This window comes from Ornithorhynchus anatinus, chromosome 1 (assembly GCF_004115215.2).
Source record: "Ornithorhynchus anatinus isolate Pmale09 chromosome 1, mOrnAna1.pri.v4, whole genome shotgun sequence".
Classification (NCBI taxonomy): domain Eukaryota; kingdom Metazoa; phylum Chordata; class Mammalia; order Monotremata; family Ornithorhynchidae; genus Ornithorhynchus; species Ornithorhynchus anatinus.
In genome coordinates, this window is record NC_041728.1 from 172,514,057 (window position 1) to 172,535,702 (window position 21,646).

Genomic DNA, 21,646 nt, shown 5'->3' on the forward strand with positions numbered 1-21,646 from the left:
GACTGATTGATAGTAAGTGCTGCTCAATAAATACCATTGATGATGATGATGATGATTCCCTATCTTCCTTTTGTTTTCCTTTTCCCCACTGCCCTGACTGACAATGCCTTTTTAAAAAAATAGTATTTTTCAGTGCTTACTATGCCTCGCACTGAACAAAGTGTGGGGGTAGATAAAAAAAAATATTTCTATCTTTAAATAAAGATAAATATCCACTTTAACTATTTTTGACATTTACTGTTGAAACTATCTTTCTCTTTGTCTCCCCTGATAGTGTCAGCTTCTTGCAGGCAGGGAACATGTCCCTTTTTTTATTTTGTACTTTCCAAGCGTCTAGTATGGTTCACTGCACCATGTGGCCGTTCAGTACATGCTACTCCTGCTACTCCTACTACTATGTTTTGGAGTATTTGTTTTTTTCCCTGCAGGACTGCCATCCAAGGGAAAATACCTTAAGAAGCAACTTTCCATTTAAAAAATTTCACAGCTTCTCTGGCTCATGAATGCTACCCTGGGTCAAGAAGGGTAGTTCTGCCATTCCTCAGGCAATTCAATCGTATTTATTGAGCACTTACTGTGTTCAGACACTGTACTAAACAGTTGGAAGGTATAATTCAGCAACAAAGAGAGACAATCCCTGCCCACATTGGGCTCACAGGCTACAAGAGGGGACAGAGACATCACAACAAGTAAACGGGCAACAAAAGCATCAATATAAATCAATAGAATTATAGATATATATGCACATCAGAACAAGTAAGCAGGCATTAATTTAAATAAATAGAATTACAGATATGTACATATATACACAAGTGCTGTGGGGCAGGAAAGGGGGTAGAGCAAAGGGAGCGAGTGAGGGTGATGGGGAGGGAAGGGGGAGAGAAGGAAAAGGGATGGGAGGTCTGGGAAGGCCTCCTGGAGGAGGTGAGCCTTCAGTAGGGCTTTGAAGGGGGGAAGTGCAATTGTTTGGCAGATTTGAGGGAGGGCATTCCAGGCCAGAGGTAGGACGTGGGCCAGGGGTCGACGGAGGGACAAGGCCCAGGGAGAAGGTTAATAGCAATAGCACTAAATCTCCTCCAAAAGGCCCACATCTTCATCAGCAGCACTAACAACAGCAGCAGCAGCGACAGCATGACCTAGTGGAAAAGACCATGAGCCTGGGAGCAGGGGACCTGGGTTTTAATCCTGGCTCCACCGCGTGCCTGCTGTGTGACCTTGTGCAAGTCACTTCACTTTTCTTTGCCTCAGCTTCTTTATTTGTAAAATGGGGATTCAATGCTGTTCACCCTCTCCCTTAGATTGTGAGCCCCATGGGACTGTAACCAGCCCTGAATCTACCCCAAAGATTTTTCTATTCTTAAATGGTATTCGTTAAGCACTTACTATGTGCCAGGCACTGTTCTAAGCACTGGCATAGATATGAGATAAACAGGTTGAACACAGTCCCTGTCCTACATGGGGCTCAGGGTCTTAATCTCCACTTTACGGATGAGGTAACTGAGGCACAGAGAAGTGAAGTGACTTGGCCAAGGTCACACAGCAGATAAGTGGTGGAGCCAGGAGTAGAACCCAGGTTCTCTGACACCCGGGCCTGTGTTCTTTCCACAGGGACACTCCAGCCCTTAGAACAGTGCTTTGCACATAGTAAGCGCTCAACAGTGTGTCTCAGTGGAAAGAGCCCAGGCTTGGGAGTCAGAGGTCATGGGTTCGAATCCAGGCTCTGCCACTTGTCAGCCGTGTGACTGTGGGCAAGTCACTTAACGTCTCTGGGCCCCAGTTACCTCATCTGTAAAATGGGGATTAAGACTGTGAGCCTCACGTGGGACAACCTGATTACCCTGTATCTACCCCAGCGCTTAGAACAATGCTCTGCACATAGTTAAGCACTAAATAAATACCAACATTATTATTATTATTATCATTATTACTATTATTACTTCTCTAAACAAATACCACAGTCCATCATCAACATCATTACTGATATATATTGAATTCCTACTGTGTGTAGACCACTGTACTAAGCACTCGGGAGAGTACAATACAACAGAGTTAGTAGACTTGTTCCCTTCCCGCCACCTGCCTGCTGTGTGACTTTGGGCTAGTCCCTTTACTTCTCTGTGCCTCAGTTATCTCGTTTGTAAAATGGGGATTAAGACTGTAAGCCCCACATGGGACATGTACCCCATCCAAGCTGATTAGCCTGTACCTACACTAGTGCTTAGAACAGTGCCTGGCACATAGAAAGCGCTTAACAAATACCATTAAAAAAAAAACAGAAAATGAGCTTACAGTCTAGAGGACTGTACCATCATCATCATGTGACTGGGAAAGAAGGCAAGGGAAGGAAAGAATTGGTTTCAAATCTGAGGTCCTAGAAATGATAGCATTTGTTACACGCTTGTCTTAAGCTGTCGAGTCGTTTCGGACCCTTAGCGTCACCACGGACACATCTCTTCCAGAACGCCCCGTTCTCCAACTGCAATCATTCTGGTAGTGGATCCATAGAGTTTTCTTGGTAAAAATCTGGAAGTGGTTTACCACTGTCTCCTTCTGCTCAGTAAACTCTTGCCTCTACCCTCAACTCTCTCCTATGCCTCTGCTGCCCAGCATGGGTGAGTTTTGACTTGTAGAAGATTGCCTGCCACTCGCTAGCTACTGGCCAAACTAGGAATGGAATGGGTAGGCCTCTGTTTGACTCTCATTCCTGTAGTCGAGACTGGTAGAGTACTGGAAACTCTCCAGGTGCGACCCTGAGAGGGGAGTTAAGCACTTACCATGTGTCAAATACTGTATTAAGTGCTAGGGTTGCAACAAGAGCATCAGGTTGGACACGGTCCTTGTCTCAGAGGAGACTCTGAGTCTAGGTGCCCTGCAGGTCTGTCCTCACCGATTGACTTCCAGTTTCCAGCTAGGATGTAGCAGTTTTCATTCACTCATTAATTCAATTGTATTTATTGAGCACTTACTGTGTGCCATGCACTGTAAGCGCTTGGGAGAGTACAATACAGCAATATTATAAGCGCTTAGTACTAAATGCTTAGTACAGAGCTCTGCACACAATAAGAGCTCAATAAATATGATTGAATGAATAAACGGGCACATTCCCTGCGCACAATGAGTTTACAGTCTAGAGGGGGAGATAGACATTAATATAAATAAATAAATTAGAGATATGTAGATAGTGCTGTGGGACTGGGATGAATGAAGGGAGCAAGACAGGTCCTGAAGCTCTGTTTAACCATATCTGTAAAGCATTCCCTCTATTCATCAATCAGAGGTATTTACTTGGCAGTTATTATGTGCAGGACACTGTAATAAGCTCTTTGTGGAGTAATAATAACAATAATAATGGTATTTGTTAAGCCCTTACTATGTGCCAATTAGTTGGTAGACACATTCCCTGCGCCCAAGGTGCTTACACAGTAGAGGAGGCAGATGTTAATATAAATAAATCAACTATGGATAAGATAGTAGATGCCGGGGGCCAAAAGTGGGGTGGATACCAAGTGTCCAAAAGGTACTCAATCAATCAGTGGTATTTAGTGAACTCTTTCTGTGGACAGACTACTAAGTGCTTGGGAGAGCACACTAGACTGTAAACTCATCTTCTATAAGCTCACTATGAGCAGGGAATGGCTCTGCTTATTGTTATATTGTACTCTCCCAAGTGCTTAGTACAGTGCTCTGCACATTGTAAGCACTCAGTAAATTTGATTGAATGAATGCACTATAAAAGAGTGGATAGACTCAGTTTCCCAGTTTCAGCTCTCAGTACAGCACTCCACTCTATCTGAGAAGCACCGTGGCTTAGTGGAAAGAGCCTGGTCTTGGGAGTCAGAGGTCGTGGATTCTAATCCCGGCTCCGCTGCTTTTTAGCTATGTGACTTTGGACAAGTCACTTAACTTCTATGTGACTCAGTTAGCTCATCTGTAAAATGGGGATTAAGACTTTGAGCCCCATATGGGACAACCTGATAACCTTGTATCTACCCCAGCACTTAGAACAGTGCTTAGCACACAGTTGATTGCTTAACAAATACCATTATTATTATTATTATTATCTGATGTATCTATGGAAGTCCTTCTCATTTACTCCCCAGTTTCTACCCAGTAACTAAACACCCCTTCTGCCCTTCTATCCTATATGCAGCATTAATAATAATAATAATAATGATAATGATGGCATTTGTTAGTGCTTACTATGTGCCAAGCACTGTTCAAAGCACTGGGGGTGGTACAAGGTAATGAGGTTATCCCACATGGGGCTCACAGTCTTATTCCCCATTTCACAGATGAGGTAACTGAGGCACAGAGAAGATAAGTGACTTGCTCAAAGTCACACAGCTGACAGGTGGCGGAGCCGGGACTAGAACCCATGACCTCTGACTCCCAACCCCAGGCTCTTTCCACTGAGCCATGTGGCTTCTCATAGGTGGTATAATGGTTAGCAAAGCTTTCCTCCAAGCACTTTGAAAAGAATTTGATTCCCGGCAAGCTCAATTAGAAACTCAGAGAAGCAGCATGGCCTAATGGATAGAGCCTGAGTCCGGGAGTCAGAAGGTCATGGGTTCTAAGTCCAACTCTGCCACTTGTCTGCTGTGTGACCTTGGGCAAGTCACTTCATTCTCTGAGCCTCAGTTATTTCATCTGTAAAATGGGGATGAAAACTGTGAGCCCCAAGTGGGACATGGACTGTGTCCAACCTGATTTGCTGGTATCCACCCCAGAACTTTGGACAGTGCCTGACACACAGTACGTGCTTAACAAATACCACAACAATAATTATTATTATTGTTATCCTGGGGACTTCGAGAAATCCATCAGTTAGTAATTAAGAACACACTTCCTCTCCACTCTCTCTCACATCTCTAAAATAATGAGGGTTGACTGCAAGTACTCTTGACTGATAAGCTAGGGAGAGGGTAATTCACCAGCATACTCAAAATCAAAGGTTCCTCCATTGATTTCCCAAAATTTCTTTCCCCTGCACATAACTGGATGATTATCAGCTGTGTGACTTTGGGCCAGTCACTTACTCTGTGCCTCAGTAACCTCATCTGTAAAATGGGGATTAAGACTGTGAGCCCCACGTGGGACAACCTTGTATCTACCTCAGTGCTTAGAACGGTGCTTGGCACATAGTAAGTGCTTAAAAAATACTATTGTGATATTAATATATGTGTTATATGTTAATAATAACAATAATAATGATAGTATTGTTAAGCACTTACTATGTGCCAGGCACTGCATTAAGTGTTGGGGTGGAGACAAGAATATAAGGTTGAACACAATCCCTATTCCGCATGGGGCTCACAGTCTTAATCCCCATTTTACAAATGAGGGAACTGAGACACAAAGAAGTGAAATGACTTGTCCAAGGTCATAAAGCAGACAAATGGCAGATCCGGGGTTAGAACCCGGGTCCTTCTGAGTCCCAGGCCCAGGCTCTAGCCATTAGGCCACACTGCAGGAAACCTACTCAGATAACCCCATGGAGTGGAGGCAGGATATGGGCCTCTCTGATGAGACCCATGTCTCGCCGGGGAGAAGTGGTGGCCCAGAAAAACCTGGCCACAGAAAGTCGAAATTGGCAAATGAGAATTAAGACAGAAAGCACAGAATGAAGATATGGCCAACAGAACCAGAGAAAATAACTGCAAAGTGACAGAGGGGATGGAAAGCCCTGAGAAGAAGTGGTGCCTAATGGATAGAGCCCAGGTTTGGGACTCAGAGAGGTTCTAATCCTATCTCCGCCACCTGTCTGCTGTGTGACCTTGGACAGTCACATCACTTCTCTGGGCCTCAGTTACCTCATCTGTAAAATGGGGATTACGACTGTAAGCTCCATGTGGGCCATGGACGGTCTCCAAATTAATTAGCTTGTATCTACCCCCACATTTACTACAGTGTCTAGCATATAATAAGCACTAAAAAATACTAAAAATACTAAAAAATTCTTAAAAACATTTTTTTTTAAGAAGGCAATATTAGTCAGGGCAATCGGAAAAGGGAAGACGAAAGGAAGATGGGGAATCATCTTTATCATCATCATCAATGGTATTTATTGAGCCTTATTATCATTCATTTAATCAGTGATATTTATTAAGAGCTTACTAAGTGCTTAGCACTATACTAAATGCTTGGGAGAGTACAATACAGCAAAGTTGGCCATTTCAATGAATCTAGATCCTATTTCTACATTTTATTCACCCTCTTCTGAGACTTATTTTGGAGAAGCAGCATGGCATAGTGGAAAGAACACGGAGCAGGGAGTCAGAAGATCATGGGTCCTAATCCCGGCTCCGGCACATGTCTGCTGGGTGACCCTGGGCAAGTCGCTTCACTTCCTGGGCCTCAGTTATCTCATCTGTAAAATGGGGATTGAGACTGTGAGCCCCATGTGGGACAGGGATTGTGTCCAAACCAATTTGCTTCTATGTACCCCAGTGCTTAGTACAGTGCTTGGCACAAAGAAAGCACTTAACAAATATCACAGTTATTATTATACAAGCACTTAATACAGGGCTCTGCATATAGTATGTGCTCAATAAATATGATTGAATGAATGAAAGGGCTCGGGAAGGAGATTTGCCCTTCAATAGGGGATCCCTCATCTGACATTTGTCAATCAATCAATCTTATTGAGCGCTTACTATATGCAGAACACTGCACTGAGCGCTTGGGAGAGCATAACAGAATTAGCAGATACCTTCCCTCTCTATAATAATCTTACAGACTAGAGCTACCATGCTAATCTAATCACTCATCCTTTCCCGCCTAGATTACTGCATCAGCCTCCTTGCTGACCTCCCAACCTCCTGCCTCTCCCCACTCCAATCCATACTTCACTCTGCTGCCCGGATCATCTTTTTACCAAAATGTTCGACATGTCAATCCCCTCCTCAAATACCTCCAGTGGTTGCCCAGCCACCTCCATATCAAACAAAAACTCCTCACCATTTGTTTTAAAGCCCACCATCACCTTGCCTCCTCCCGCCTCACCTCCCTTCTCTCCTTCTACAGCCAGTCCGCACACTCCGCTCCTCTAATGTTAACCTCACTGTGCCCTTATCTCGCCTGTCTCACCGCCGACCCCTGGTCCACGTCCTGCCTCTGGCTTGGAACGTCTTCCCTCCCCAAATCCACCAATTACTCTCCCTTCCTCCAAAGCCTTATTGAAGGCGCACCTCCTCCAAGAGGCCTTCCCAGACCAAGCCCCACTTTTCCTCATCACCCACTCCCTTCTGCGTCACCCTGACTTGCTCTCTTTGCTTTCCCCCCTCTCTGAGCCCCACGGCCCTTATGTACAAATCTGTAACTTGATTTACTTGTATTGATGTCTGTCTCCCCCCCCCCCCCGACCGCCACTCTAGACTGTGAACTCATTGTGGGCAGGGAATGTGACTGTTTATTGTTGCATTGTACTTTCCCAAGTGCTTAGTACTGCCCACAGTAAGTGCTTAATACATACGATTGAATGAATGAATGAGGGGGAGATGGACATTAATAGGAATAAATGAGCAACTCAACTAAAATCCATCAGAGACCAGGGTGGGGGCTATGCAAATGGGACATTATGAAGAAAAAGCACATTCCTCAAGGTCAGTTATCACATGGTTTCTCCTGGGATTAGGAGTGCCTGGAAATGATTCTCCCTGAAATACATTGTTCAGATTGGGAAACATCTGCAAAGGTGAAGTATGTCACCAGGCCTGTGTGATTTCCAAGAGGGTTTTCACAGTCAGGAGCCAGGTTTGCACTGGAGTCTCCTCAGGTTGGACAGAGAGGCCTCCGTCTACCTGGTCGAGTGAGTTTCTGAGCGATCGGTATCTGTGGCTGGAAATTGGCTGGGAGCCAGCTCTTTTTGCACCTGCCAAACTCCCCCCACCCCCCACCCCCCAACTCTTCAAATGTCATCCACCAGCCTCCCCTGCAGGACCTTTATCCGTACCACATTTCTGGTTTAAACAAATCGGCACAAGGCAGAAAAGCAACACAGAGATGCAGCAAGGCTAGAGCACAGGCCTGGGAGTCAGAAGGACCTGGGCTCTAATCCTGGCTCCACCACTTGTCTGCTGTGTGACCTTAGGTAAGTCAGTTCACTTGTCTGGGCCTTAGGCACCTCAGCTGGAAAACGGGGATAAAGACTGTGAACCCCAAGTGGAACATGGAGTATGTCCAACTTGATTAGCTTGGATCTACCCCAGGCTTGGAATATAGTTAGCACTTAACAAATAACTGATCGATTATCAAACAGAATGGAAAAAGGGCATCAGCTCAAGAGAAACAGAGCGGGGCCTTAAAGTTTCTAGCCTTTAGGGATATGTCTCGGAGACTTCCAAACGATGTTCTGTCAGCCCTTGCATATTTATTGATTATCCTGCAGGTAGAAGGAGCTGAGGTTTACCAGAAACCCTCAGTCCACTGTTAATAATTTCCCCCTACTAAGATCCCCTCCAAGTCCTCTTAGCTGAGTTCTGAATTCTGAAGGGCTTGCGGACAGAGGGCATGAGTCATTCAGAACCAAAACTACACCACTTTGTCCCCAGGAAGGGGAAATCCTGAAGGCCAGCACTGAGACCCTGCACTCCTGGGCTTGACCCCCTGTGGGAATTGTCCCAAAGTTCTTGCACAATAAGGAGGAAAATCCTAGAGTGGTCCCACTCACGAACGGGGCAAATGCCTCTGACTCAGACGGCCCCGAGGTAGAGCAGAAAACAACAAACAGTGTGACATTGTGTGTCATGTGCACCCGGAATTAAAAGTGAAACAAGAAACCTTTTATAACATGAGGCTCTGTGCCAAGAGGGATTTAACCTATGCCAAAGTTTGTTTTAGGAGACTCATTTATATATCTGAAAGCCCAGAAATGGGGTGATAAGACGTTCATCAGAAGACTAGGTAGGTCCACTTGTCTGCTGTGTGGCCTTGGGCAAGTCACTTAACTTCTCTGAGCCTCAGTTACCTCATCTGGAAAATGAAGATGAAGACTGTGACCCCACATGGGACAGGAACTGTGTCCAATCTAATTAGCTTGAATCGACCCAGCGCATAGAACAATGCTTGACCCATAGTAAGCGTTTAACAAATACCATCATCATCATCATTATTACTGTTGTTCAGGGAGGTCACTTTTGCATTCTATTAAATTCCCAATTCTGAGTCAGTTGGTCAATGGTATTTATCCCTTAATCGAGTTAGTAAACCTGATCCCTGCCCTCAAGGAGCTTGCTCGCACAGCAGACAAATAGCAGAGTTGGAATTAGAACCCATGACCTTCTGACTCTCCGGCCCTTGATGTATCCACTATGCCATGAGCATTTGCTGTGTGCAAAGCACTGTACTAAGCACTTGGGAAGAGTATAAGTATAATAAACAGACACAACGAGCATTCCCTGCTCACAATGACCTTATGATCCTCCTACCTGCAATTTATTTTACCGTCCACTAGCGAGCAAGCTCCTTGAGGGCAGGGATCAGGTTTACTAACTCGTTGTGTCTGTTTATTATACTTATACTCTTCCCAAGTGCTTAGTACAGTGCTTTGCACACAGCAAATGCTCATGGCATAGTGGATACAGCAAGGGCCGGAGAGTCAGAAGGTCATGGGTTCTAATTCCAACTCTGCTATTTGTCTGCTGTGAGACCTTGGGCAAGTCACTTCACTTATCTGGGCCTCAGTTATTTCATCTGTATAATGGGGTTTGAGAACGTGAGCTCCAAGTGGGGCAAGGACTGTGTCCAACCCAATTTGCTTGTATCCACCCTAGCGCTGAGTACAGTGCCTGGCACATTATTAAGTGCTGTCGAGTCATTTCCGATTCATAGCGATTCCATGGATATACTTTCTCCAGAACGTCTTGTCCTCTGCCATAATACACCACCTTTCTAATGGTTTTTCCGTTATCGCTGTTATGGTCTCTATGCATCTAGCTGCCGGTCTGCCTCTTCCATGTTTTCCCTGGACTTTTCCTAGCATTAGTGTCTTCACCAGAGAACTAGTCCTCCTGATTACGTGTCCAAAATATGTTAATCTAAATTGAGTCATTTGGCCTTCCAAAGACCACTTTGGTTTAATTTGCTCTGAAATCCATTTGTTTTTTTTTAGGGCCGTCCATGGTATTCGTAAGAGCTTTCTCCAACTGCACATAGTAAGTGCTTAACAAATACCACAATTATTTATTATTACTATAAATACGATTGACTGAGTAAAAATACATGTAAACAACTTCAATAGTGGGGCTGAGTATCCAAGTGCCTTGGTGATGCAAAAGTGGCACTTGAGGGGGAAATAATGTGTGGAGATGAGAGAGAACTCAGGGAAGGCCTCCTGGAGGAGATGCGGTTTCGGAAATACCTCCAAGTTGGGGAGAGCAGTGGGCTGCCGGATGTGAAGGGGAAAGGAGTTCCAGAAAGAAGGAAGTGAGCAAGAGATCTACAGTGAGAGGGATGAGAATGAGGAACTGATTGGGAACTGGTTGGGAACTGGTTGGGAACTGGCCTAAATCCAGAAATCTGCTCAGAACTCCCCTCCCCAACCTATCCCCACAGCCTTTACGTATATATCTGTAATTTTATTCATTTGTATAGATATCCAGCTCCCCACTCTAGACTGTGAGCTCGTGGTGTCAATGTTTATTGTTGCATTGTACTTTCCCAAGCACCCTAGGACAGTGCTCTGCACACAGTAAGTGCTTAATAAATACAATTGAATGAATTAACTAATTAACAACTTTCTCCAGAACTATTGGCAGCACAGCCTAGTGGATAAAGCAGCACAGCCTAGTGGATAGAGCATGGCCTGGAAGTCAGAAGATCATGGGTTTTAATCCCAGCTCCACCACATGTCTGCTGGGTGACCTTGGGCAAGACACCACACTTCTCTGGGACTCAGTTACATATCATAAAATGGGGATTAAGACTGAGAGCCCTACGTGGGACCATGGACTGTGTCCAACCCTATTTGCTTGTATTCCCCCCAAATGCTTAGTACAGTGCCTGACACATAGTAAGTGCTGAATAAATATCATAATTATGAATTATTATGATTATTAGATGGGGAGTTGCTATAAATAGTGGCTAAAATATCCACTTATAGTCAGAAGCAGCATGATCTTGTGGAAAGAGCCTAGACTTAGGAGTCAGAGGTCCTGGGTTTTGATCCCAGCTCTGCTACTTTTCTGCTTTGTGATGCTGGGTAAGTACAACTTCTCTGGGCCTCAGTTATCTCACCTGCAAAATGGGGGTTATGACTTTGAGCCTTATGTGGGACAGGTACTCTGTCCAACCTTAAGCAGCATGGCTCAGTGGAAAGAACCCGGGCTTGGGAGTCAGAGGTCATGGGTTCGAATCCGGGCTCTGCCACTTGTCAGCTGTGACTGTGGGCAAGTCACTTAACTTCTCTGGGCCTTAGTTATCTCATCTGTAAAATGAGGATTAACTGTGAGTCTCACGTGGGACAACCTGATTACCCTATATCTACCCCAGTGCTTAGAACAGTGTTCTGCACATAGTAAGCACTTAACAAATACCAACATTATTTTTATTATCTTGTATCTAACCCAGTGCTTAATATACCTCCTGGCACATAGTAAGCACGTAACAAAAAAAATCCCAAGTGATAGAGAAGCAGCATGGCTCAGTGGAAAGAGCCAGGCTTGGGAGTCAGAGGTCATGGGTTTGAATCCCAGCTCTGCCACTTGTCAGCTGTGTGACTGTGGGCAAGTCACTTCACTTCTCTGTGCCTCAGTTCCCTCATCTGTAAAATGGGGATTAACTGTGAGTCTCAGGTGGGACAACCTGATTACCCTGTATCTACCCCAGTGCTTAGAACAGTGCTCTGCACATAGTAAGCGCTTAACAAATACCAACATTATTATTATTATATGTACAGTGCTTTACAAACAGTAAGTTCTCAATAAATACAATCGAACAAAATGCCATTTAAAAAAACTCAAATTTTTGTTCTTCCCTCCCAGCCTTGCAATACTTATTTATATATCTGTAATTTTATTTATTTGAATTGATGTCTGTCTCCCCCTCTCTAGACTACGAGTTTGTTGTGGACGGTGATTGTCTCTGTTGTATTGTACTTTCCCAAGCACTTAATATAGTGCTCTGCACACAGTAAGAGCTTAATAAATATGATTGAAAGAATGATAAATGAATTTCAGAAACTGGGAAGGTGGTGATTTAGCCCTGCAGCTTACTCTGTCCTCTACCTAAGCTTTCTGAGAGAAGAATCACAAGACAGGGGCAGTGTTGGGATATGTGTGAACAGGGCAAAAGAAATATTATTATTATTATGGTATTTGTTAAGCACTTATATGCTGAGCACCGTTCTAAGCGCTGGGGTAGACACAAGGTAATCACCTTGTCCCATGTGGGACTCACCCGTTTAATCCCTACTTTACAGATGAGGTAACTGAGGCACAGAGAAGTTAAGCAGCTTGCCCAAGGTCACAGGGCAGACAAGTGGTGGATGTAGGATTAGAACCCATGTCCTCTGACTCCCAAGCCCATGTTCTTTCCACTAAGCCATGCTGCTTAGTGGAATAGGAGCAGGAGGTGATCAATCAGTAACACATAAAAACACAAAAAAACTACATAAAAACAGTAACCATATTAAACACTTACTGTGTGCGCAGAACTGTAAGAATCACAAGGAAAGAATGTACAGATGGGTATGGTCCTTGCTCCTAAGGGAACTCGCAACCTAAAAATCAATCAAACAAGCACATTTACTGAGCGCTCACTGTGTGCAGAAGCAACGTACTAAGCACTTGGGGGAATACAATATAACAACATAACAGAGTTGGTAGACACTCTGCCCACGATGAGGTTACAAGTCCAGAGGGAGAGACAGACATTAATATGAATTAAATTACGTACATATATCTAAGTGCTGTGGGGCTGAGGGAGGGGTGAATGAAAGGAGCAAATTCAAGCATAGGGTGATGCAGAAGGGAGTAGGAGAAGAGGAAATGAGGGCTTAGTCAGGGAAGGCCTGTTGAAGAAGATGTACCTTCAAGAAGGTTTTGAGGGAGAAGAAAGTAACTGCCTTTCGATTTGAATCAGTGGTATCTATTGTGTGCTTATTGTGTGCAGAGGGAATACAATAAATAACGAGTCAGTAGTATTTATTAAGCACCTATTTCAGAGTACAGAATTTAGCACTCGGGACAGTACAATTGGACAAGAGACACAATCCCTGCCTTCATGGAACTCATAATTAACAAGGGATATGGACAGATATGGGCCATTCACAAAGTGCCCCATAGTACTTATGTCCATATCCATAATTGATTTCTTTCTATTAACGTCTGTCTTCCCCTCTAGGCCGTAAGCTCCTGGTGGGCAGGGAACGAGTCTACCGACTCTGATATAGCGTACTCTCCCAAACTCTCAGGACAGTGCTCTGTGCACAATAAGTGCTCAATAAATGCCAATGATTGATTGACTGACAGTGCTAAGGCTGATGACAGCAAAAGTATAAGGTATGAAAGGATAAACAGACTTTTAAAACGCGCATTTTCATATAACTCAAAAATATATACGTGCCAAGGCGTATGAAGTTAAGATGTACAGGACAGACTATTCTCTGTGGGATTAGATCTACATGGGTTTAGCCAAAGGCTGCAAACTGGGATTCTGCCAGGAGGTCCTGACATTTTTCTTTCTTTATGAGATTTGTTAAGCGCTTGCTCTGCGCCAGGTACTGTACTAAGCAATGGGGTAGATATAAGATAATCAGGTTGGACACAGTTCCTTTCCCCAACAGGGCCCAGAGTTTTAATAATATCCATAATCCCCATGTGGAAAGAGCTCAGGCTTGGGATTCAGAGGTCATGGGTTCTAATCCCAGCTCTGCCATTTGTCAGCTGTGTGACTTTGGGTAAGTCACTTCACTTCTCTGTGCCTCAGTTGCCTCAACAGCAAAATAGGGATTAAGACTGTGAATCCCACATGGGAACAACCTGATTACCCTGTATCTACCCCAGCGCTTAGAACAGTGCTTGGCACACATTAAGCGCTTAACAAATACCATCATTATTATTATTATTATATTATCTATTCATTCATTCAATTTTATTTATTGAGCACTTACTGTATGTAGAGCACTGTACTAAGCACTTGGAATACACAGTTCAGCAACAGAGACAATCCCTGCCCAACAACGGGCTCACAGTCTAAATATGAGGTAACTAAGGCCCAGAGAAGTGAAGTGACTTGTCCAAGGTCACACGCAGCAGACAAGTGGAGGAGCTGGGCCAGGTCCTCTGATTCCCAGTCCTGTCCTGTGTTCCTTCCACTAGGCCATGCTGTTTTCTTTCTCTCAACTTCCTGGGGCATCCATTTTCCTTCCAGGAAAGAATAGACACCAACTCCTTGGGCCAAAGGAGAAGCCCCTTCAGAAAATGGAATCCGTTCATCTTGGAGTCAGAAATGGGGGGTTGGACAATCTTGCCCAGTTGGACGAGCCTGAACATGCTGAAAGGCTTGAGAACAGCGGTTTCCCTCTCAGACAATTGCAGCTGTAAACTTGGGTGATCATGTTTACGAAGAAGCATTACACAACCTTTGGAGAGATAAATCCTGCTCAGACATTTATGGCCGTAAATTGCTCAAAACTATTCAAGAATTGTGGGCAATTCATCTCCAAACCAAGTCACCCCTGCACCTCCCGTTTCAGCTCTCCAATCAGTTTTTCAAATCAGGTCACCTTAAATTATCTATCTTGCTGCTGCAGGGAGTTACGGTTACTCTCAGAAAACATCCAAACTCAGGAGTGTGCATATCTGTCCATCTCTTTCCCTTTGTTAAAGAGGTGGTGCAAAGAAAGGAGGTCACAGCCACCTTTTTTCTGGTATTTGAGAGGCACTTACTAAAATAATGATGATGATGATTATTTTGACATTTGTTAAGTGCTTACTATGTGTCAGGCACCGTACTAAGCGCTGAGGTGGATACAAGCAAATGGGGCTGGCGACACCTCCTGTCCCATGTGGAGCTCACAGTCTCAATTTCACAGATGAGGTAACTGAGGCACAGAAAAGTGAAGTGACCTACCCAAGGTCATGCAGCAGACAAGTGGCAGAGCCAGGATTAGTATGTACCAGGCACTGTACTAAACGATGGGGAAGATGCAAGCTAATTAGGCTGGGCACAGTCTGTATCCCACATGGGGCTCACAATCTTAATCCCCCATTTACAGATGAGGTAACTGAGGCAAAAAGAAGTTAAGTGATTTGCCCGAGGTCACGTGGCAGACAAGTGGATTCCTTTTTGGAAGGTAAACCCTTTTTGATAAACTCATGTCATTGACATGGTTAATAAATGCTCCAAAATTCATAATCCTTATGTACTCAGTACCTTTCTAACCACCTTGTTTTTCTGTCTCCACTCAGCTTTTCTGCCTAGATCTCTTCATGCCTGGACCTATGTCTCATTAAATATGATGACTATTGCTGTCATTATTTGCTGAGCTCTGTCTGGATACAGTACCGGGCACCACAGAATACATGCAAAGACACAGGCCCAGTCCTATGGGCTGGCAGAATGGGGATTCTATTCCTGTTCTCTTCTCTTAGACTGTGACCACCATGTCGGACAGGGACTGGTACCAACCTGACTATCTTGTTTCTACCCCAGTGCTTAGTAGAGTGCTTGGCACACAGCAAATGCTGAGCAAGTAGTACAATTGTTGTTAATTCACACTATGATCTTAATAAGACGCCTAAAGGAAATGCGAGCACTCATGGTTTTCAATCATAAACTATGATAAATAGAGATGACCTTGCTTAAAAATCATAATAATAATAATAATTGGGGTATTTGTTAAGTGCTTACTATGTGCCAAGCGTATTCATAAATTAATTCAATCGTATTGTTTGCAATGCATTGTACTAAGCGCTTGGGAAAGTACAATACAACAATAAACAGTCACATTCCCTGCCCACAACAAGGTTACAGTCTGGAGACACCAAAACAAATAAATAAAATTACAGATATATACATAAGTGCTGTGGGCCAGGGAGGGGGGAAGAGCAGAGGGAGTAAGTCAGGGTGACACAGAAGGGAGTGGGAGATGAGGAAAAGTGGAGTTTAATCTGGGAAGGCCTCTTGGAGGAGATGGGCCTTCAATAAGTCTTCGAAGGGACGGAGGGGAGAGAGTCATTGTATGTTGGATATGAGGAGGGAGGGCGTGGCCCAGGGACTGGCGGCGAGACAGGCGAGAGGGAGGCACAGTGAGAAGATTAGCACTAGAGAAGCAAAACATGCACTGGGGTGGATACGAGGTAATCAGGTTGGACACAGTCTCTGTCCCATATGGGACTTTCAGTCTTAGTTCCCATTTTACAGATGAGGTAACCAAAGCCCAGGTATATTAAGTGACTTGCCCAAGGTCACAGAGGAGGCATGAGGCGGAGCCAGGATTAGAACCCATGATCTCTGACTCCCAAGCCTGTGTTCTTGCCCTTGGGCCACACTAAGCCTCTCAAGAGTCCTCAAATTATGAAGAAATTGGTCTGTTACTGTCCCTTCCAGAGTAACCCTACCAGATCAACGTTCTGCCCACAGTAAGTGCTTAATAAATATCACTGTTGATGATGATGATGGAGATGATGAACCCTCACCTATTTAAAGCTGATAAACCTATGGTTTTCAGAGAAGCATCAAAGTCTAGTGGATCGAGCACAGGCCTGGGAGTCAGAGGTTCATGGGTTCTAATTCTGGCTCTGCCACTTATCTGATGAGTGACCTTGGGTAAGTCACTTTACTTCTCTGTGCCTCAATTCCCTCATCTGTAAAATGGGGATTAAGACTATGAGCCCTATGTGGGACAGGGACTGTGTCCAACAAATTATCTTGTATCCACCCCAGCGCTTAGAACAGTACCTGGTACATAGTAAATGCTTAACATATACCACAATTATTACTATTTGGGGACAGAGATCTCACCATCTCCTTTTTCCCAGTGATTTTATCCTAAACTCTTATTATCTTCTTGTTGGAAGCAGCGTGGCCTAATGGGTAGAGAAGAGGCCTGGTAGTCAGAAGGACTTGGATTCTAATCTCAGCTCCATGGCTTGTTTATGTGACATTGGGCAAGTCACTTCACTTCTCTCTGCTTCAGTTACCTCATCTTTAAAATGGAGATTAAGGCAAGACTGTGAGCCCTACGTGGGACAGGGACTGTGTCCAACCTAATCCTCTTGTATCTATCCCAGGCTTGGCACAGTGCTTGACAACAGTATGTGTTGAACAAATACCACAATTATTATTATTATTACAGAAGCAGCGTGGCTCAGTGGAAAGAGCCTGGGCTTGGGAGTCAGAGGTGAAGGGTTCGAATTCCGGCTCTGCCACTTGTCAGCTGCGTGACTGTAGGCAAGTCACTTAACTTCTCTGTGCCTCAGTTACCTCATCTGTAAAATGGAGATTAAGACTGAGAGCCTCACGTGGGACAACCTGATTACCCTGTATCTCCCCCAGCACTTAGAACAGTGCTCTCCACATAGTAAGCGCTTAACAAATACCAACATTATTATTATTATTATTATTATTGTTATTTACATCTTTAGGTCCCAAGTCTGTAAGCTCCCTTTGAACAGGGACTGCGTCTACCAACTCTTTTGTACTGTACCTACCACGCTTACTTAATACTGTGGTCTGAGATAAATACCACCAATCGATTGATAACCCATCTCCCCTGTTAGATTGTAAGCTCCTAGAAGGCACAGACTGTGTTTATCCTTTTCACATGCTCTCCTGAGTGCCTCATACAGTGCTCTGCAAATAGCAGTTGCTCAATAATTGTTGTTGAATGGATGAATGAAATACAGTGAGTCACTGATCTAGGAAAAACAACCTTCATAAATTTGAAAGCTGTTATTATCTCATCTTCTTCAGGCAGAATAGGAGGGAATGGAAGATAGGAAGGAGGAGTATTTCAGGCACAGGGTCATTAAGGAAGGAAGCAAAGAGGTCAAAGGCACCTAAGGCATAATAATGTTGGTATTTGTTAAGCGCTTACTATGTGCCGAGCACTGTTCTAAGTGCTGGGGTAGATACAGGGTCATCAGGTTGTCCCACATGAGGCTCACAGTTAATCCCCATTTTCCAGATGAGGTAACTGAGGCACAGAGAAGTTAAGTGACTTGCCCACAGTCACACAGCTGACAAGTGGCAGAGTTGGGATTTGAACTCATGACCTCTGACTCCCAAGTCCGTGCTCTTTCCACTGAGCCCCGCAGGCATAGAGTGGCATGAATAGGGAGCAATAAAAAAAAACTGGAAATAGAGATTCTGAAAAGTCAATATTTCAAGGAAAATCAGCTTAATGAAGGGATAAGAGCTCAAGTGTGAGGTTTGCATCTGTGGATCGTCATTTCTAGACTGTAAGCTCCTTATGGGCCGGGACTATGGCACTGGGTAAGTACTTGACTTCTTTGTGCCCCAGTTACCTCATCTGTAAAATGGAGATTAAGACTGAGTGTCCCATGTGGGACAGGGACTGCATCCAAGCTGATTTGCTTTTACCACCCCAAGTACTTAGTACAGTGCCTGGTACATAGTGCTTAACAAATACCAGAATTATTAATTATTAATAACAATAATTCTGTTCCAAGCGCTGGGGTAGATACAAGGTAAGCAGGTTGTCCCACGTGGCGCTTACAGTCTTAATCCCCATTTTCCAGATGAGGTAACTGAGGCACAGAGAAGTTAAGAGACTTGCCCAAAGTCACACAGCTGACAAGTGGCAGAGCCAGGATTAGAACCCACGACCTCTGATTCCCAAGCCCATGCTCTTTCCACTAAGCCACGCTGCTGCTCATTATTACCAACTCTTTTGTATTATACTCTCCCAGGTACTTAGTACACTGTTCTGCACAAAATAAATGCTCAATAAATACCATTAATTGCTTAAGGGATAGAGGCACCATGCTTGGCTCACTTGGTATGTTGCTCTGCATCCCAAATCCAACGGGAAAACTCCTAGCAACTACTTCATGATAATTACGTTTTTTCAAGTGTGTTAGTTGAGTAAAAAGAGTTGTGGTATTTGTTAAGGGCTTACTATGTGCCAAGCCCTGTGGGAGAGAAGCAACATGGCCCAGTGGAAAGAGCAGAGACCTGGGAGTCAGAGGACCTGGGTTTTAATCCAGTCTCCTCCATTTACTGCCTATGTGACCTTGGGGGCAAGTCACTTCACTTCCCTGTGCTTCAGTTGTCTCATCTGCAAAATGGAGATTCAATCCCTGTTCTTCCTCCTTAGACCGTGAGCACCACATGGAATCTGATTACCTTGTATCTACCTCTGGGCTTAGTTCAGTAACTGCTTTGTGCCTCAGTTTCCTCATTTGTATTTGGGTTCTAATTCTGGCTCTGCCACTTGGCCTTGTGTGACCTTGGGCAAGTCATTGCTCTGTGCCTCAGTTTCCTCACCATTTACCTGGGGATTAAATTCTACTCCCTCCTACTTAGACTGTGAGTTCCATGGAGAAGCAGCGTGGCTCAGTGGAAAGAGCATGGGCTTTGGAGTCAGGGCTCATGAGTTCACATCCCAGCTCTGCCACTTGTCGGCTGTGTGACTGTGGGCAAGTCACTTAACTTCTCTGTGCCTCAGTTCCCTCATCTGTAAAATGGGGATCAAGACTGTGAGCCCCACGTGGGACAACCTGATTCCCCTATGTCTACCCCAGCGCTTAGAATAGTGCTTGGCACATAGTAAGCGCTTAACAAATACCAACATTATTATTATGAGGACAAGGACTGTGTCCAACCTGATTATCTTGTATCTGCCCCAGTGCTTAGTAAAGGACTTGGCACACAGTAAGTGCTTAACAAATACCACTATTATTATTATTATTATTACAGTGCTTGGCACATAGTAAGCACTTAACACATACCACAATTATCATTGTTCTAAATAATCAGATTGGACATAGTCTCTTTCCAGTTATTGAATCCTCAGCTTAGAGGTGAGAAAAACAAGGCACAGAGAAGTGACTCATCCAAGGTCACACAACTGACCAAGTGGAAGAGTCAGAATTAGAACCCAGATCCCCTGACTCCCAGGCCTATATTCTAGCCAATAGGGCATGCTGCCTGTCACTGTGTAAGCTCGTTGTAGGAATGTGTCTGCTTATTGCCGACTTATTCATTCCAAGCGCTTAGTACAGTGCTCTGCACATAGTAAGCACTCAATAAATACTATTGAATGAATACTATTGAATGAATTGCTATACGGTAGTCTCCTAAGTGCTTAGTAGAGTGTTCTGCACACAGTAAGCACTCAGTAAATATGATTCAAATATGACTGAATGAATAACAGACTAGATTAGGATAACAGATCCCAACCAACACTGTTCCTCATTTGCAAATGAGGGCAGGAAGATATACACAGTCACATCCACAGAAACCATCAGACGTTACTAAATCTACAGGGAATCATCTAGGATCCCTCAGTTTTGAGAGGAACTGGGGATTTCTTAGCTCTGGATTGAAAAACAACTGATTTTCTTTGAAAATAAAACGAAACAAAACCAAAAAAAAAAAAACCCAAAAACAGGCTCACTGCTAACCCTTTGACACTCAAACGCTCTTATTTGGATTATTTGGACTCAAGGAAAGATCGCTGCAAATGATTAAATTAATAAAGTCCTTGAAATAAACAAAGAGGTTTCCAGTAAAGAGTAAACAGTATCTGCCCCTAGCTCCATCAAATACAGATAAGAGAAAATCGGCTGAAATTGGGCCAGGATTAATTTAATTAGATGAAGTTGAGCTAGGAGAAATGTTTCTCGATTTTATTTTACAACAATCACCCATTTAACACTAGCTCATAATAAAATATTTAAAGAAATTTTTTAAATTAATTAGATAAGGAAGAAGCAGCATAGCCTAGTGGAAAGAGCAGAGGCCTAGAAGTCAGAGGACATGGGTTCTAATCTTGACTCTGCCAATTGCCTGCTGTGTAACCTCGGACTGTGTCCAACCTGATAAATTTATTTCTACTCCAGTGCTAAGAACAATGCTTGACACATCACTTAACAAATGCTAATAAAAAAAACAAAGAAGGTGCCAGTGGGAAGAGTTGAACAGTCTAATAAGTTAGTGAGGAGAGATTAGGGAGTGTCCTTTTCTGGAGATCTTTGGAGGCTTGTGTGCCAATGGTGATTTTGATCTATGGGGGGATGGACAGGAAAAGGAGAGCCTAAAACCTCTTTTACTCTAGAATCCTGTGATTGTTAAGGAGGGACTTGCAGACTCCTTAGAGGGTGGGTGTCTTTGACCGTAGACTCTAGACTGTAAATTTGTTGTAGGCAGAGAAGGTGTCTACGACTCTGTTGTATTGTACTCTCCCAAGCACTCAGTACAGTGTTCTGCACACAATAAGCACTCGATAAATGCATGGGAAGCAGCATGGTGTAGTGGATGGAGCATGGGTCTTGGATTTAGAAGGTCACGGGTTCTAATCCCAGTTCCACCACTTGTCTGCTTTGTGGCCTTGGGCAAGCCACTTCACTTCAGTTCAGGGCTTCAGTTACCCTCATCTTGAAAATGGATTAAGACTGTATGACCCATGTGGGACAGGGATTATGTTCAACCTGATTTGCTTGACTCCACCCCAGAGTTCAGT

At 44.0% G+C, this 21,646-nt stretch overlaps 1 protein-coding gene across 2 annotated transcripts in view; it reads right to left on the bottom strand.

Annotated features, from left to right (window-relative positions):
• RALB (RAS like proto-oncogene B) overlaps positions 1-21,646 on the bottom strand; it is a 169,016-nt gene that overhangs the window by 103,625 nt on the left and 43,745 nt on the right. The window contains exon 2 of one of the 2 annotated variants that reach the window (XM_029069386.2): positions 12,637-12,715. The exons of the other annotated variant lie outside the window; for it this stretch is intronic. The gene's annotated coding sequence lies outside the window, so the exon portion shown is untranslated. The remainder of the gene's footprint in view (positions 1-12,636; positions 12,716-21,646) is intronic. 2 annotated transcript variants of the gene reach the window in all.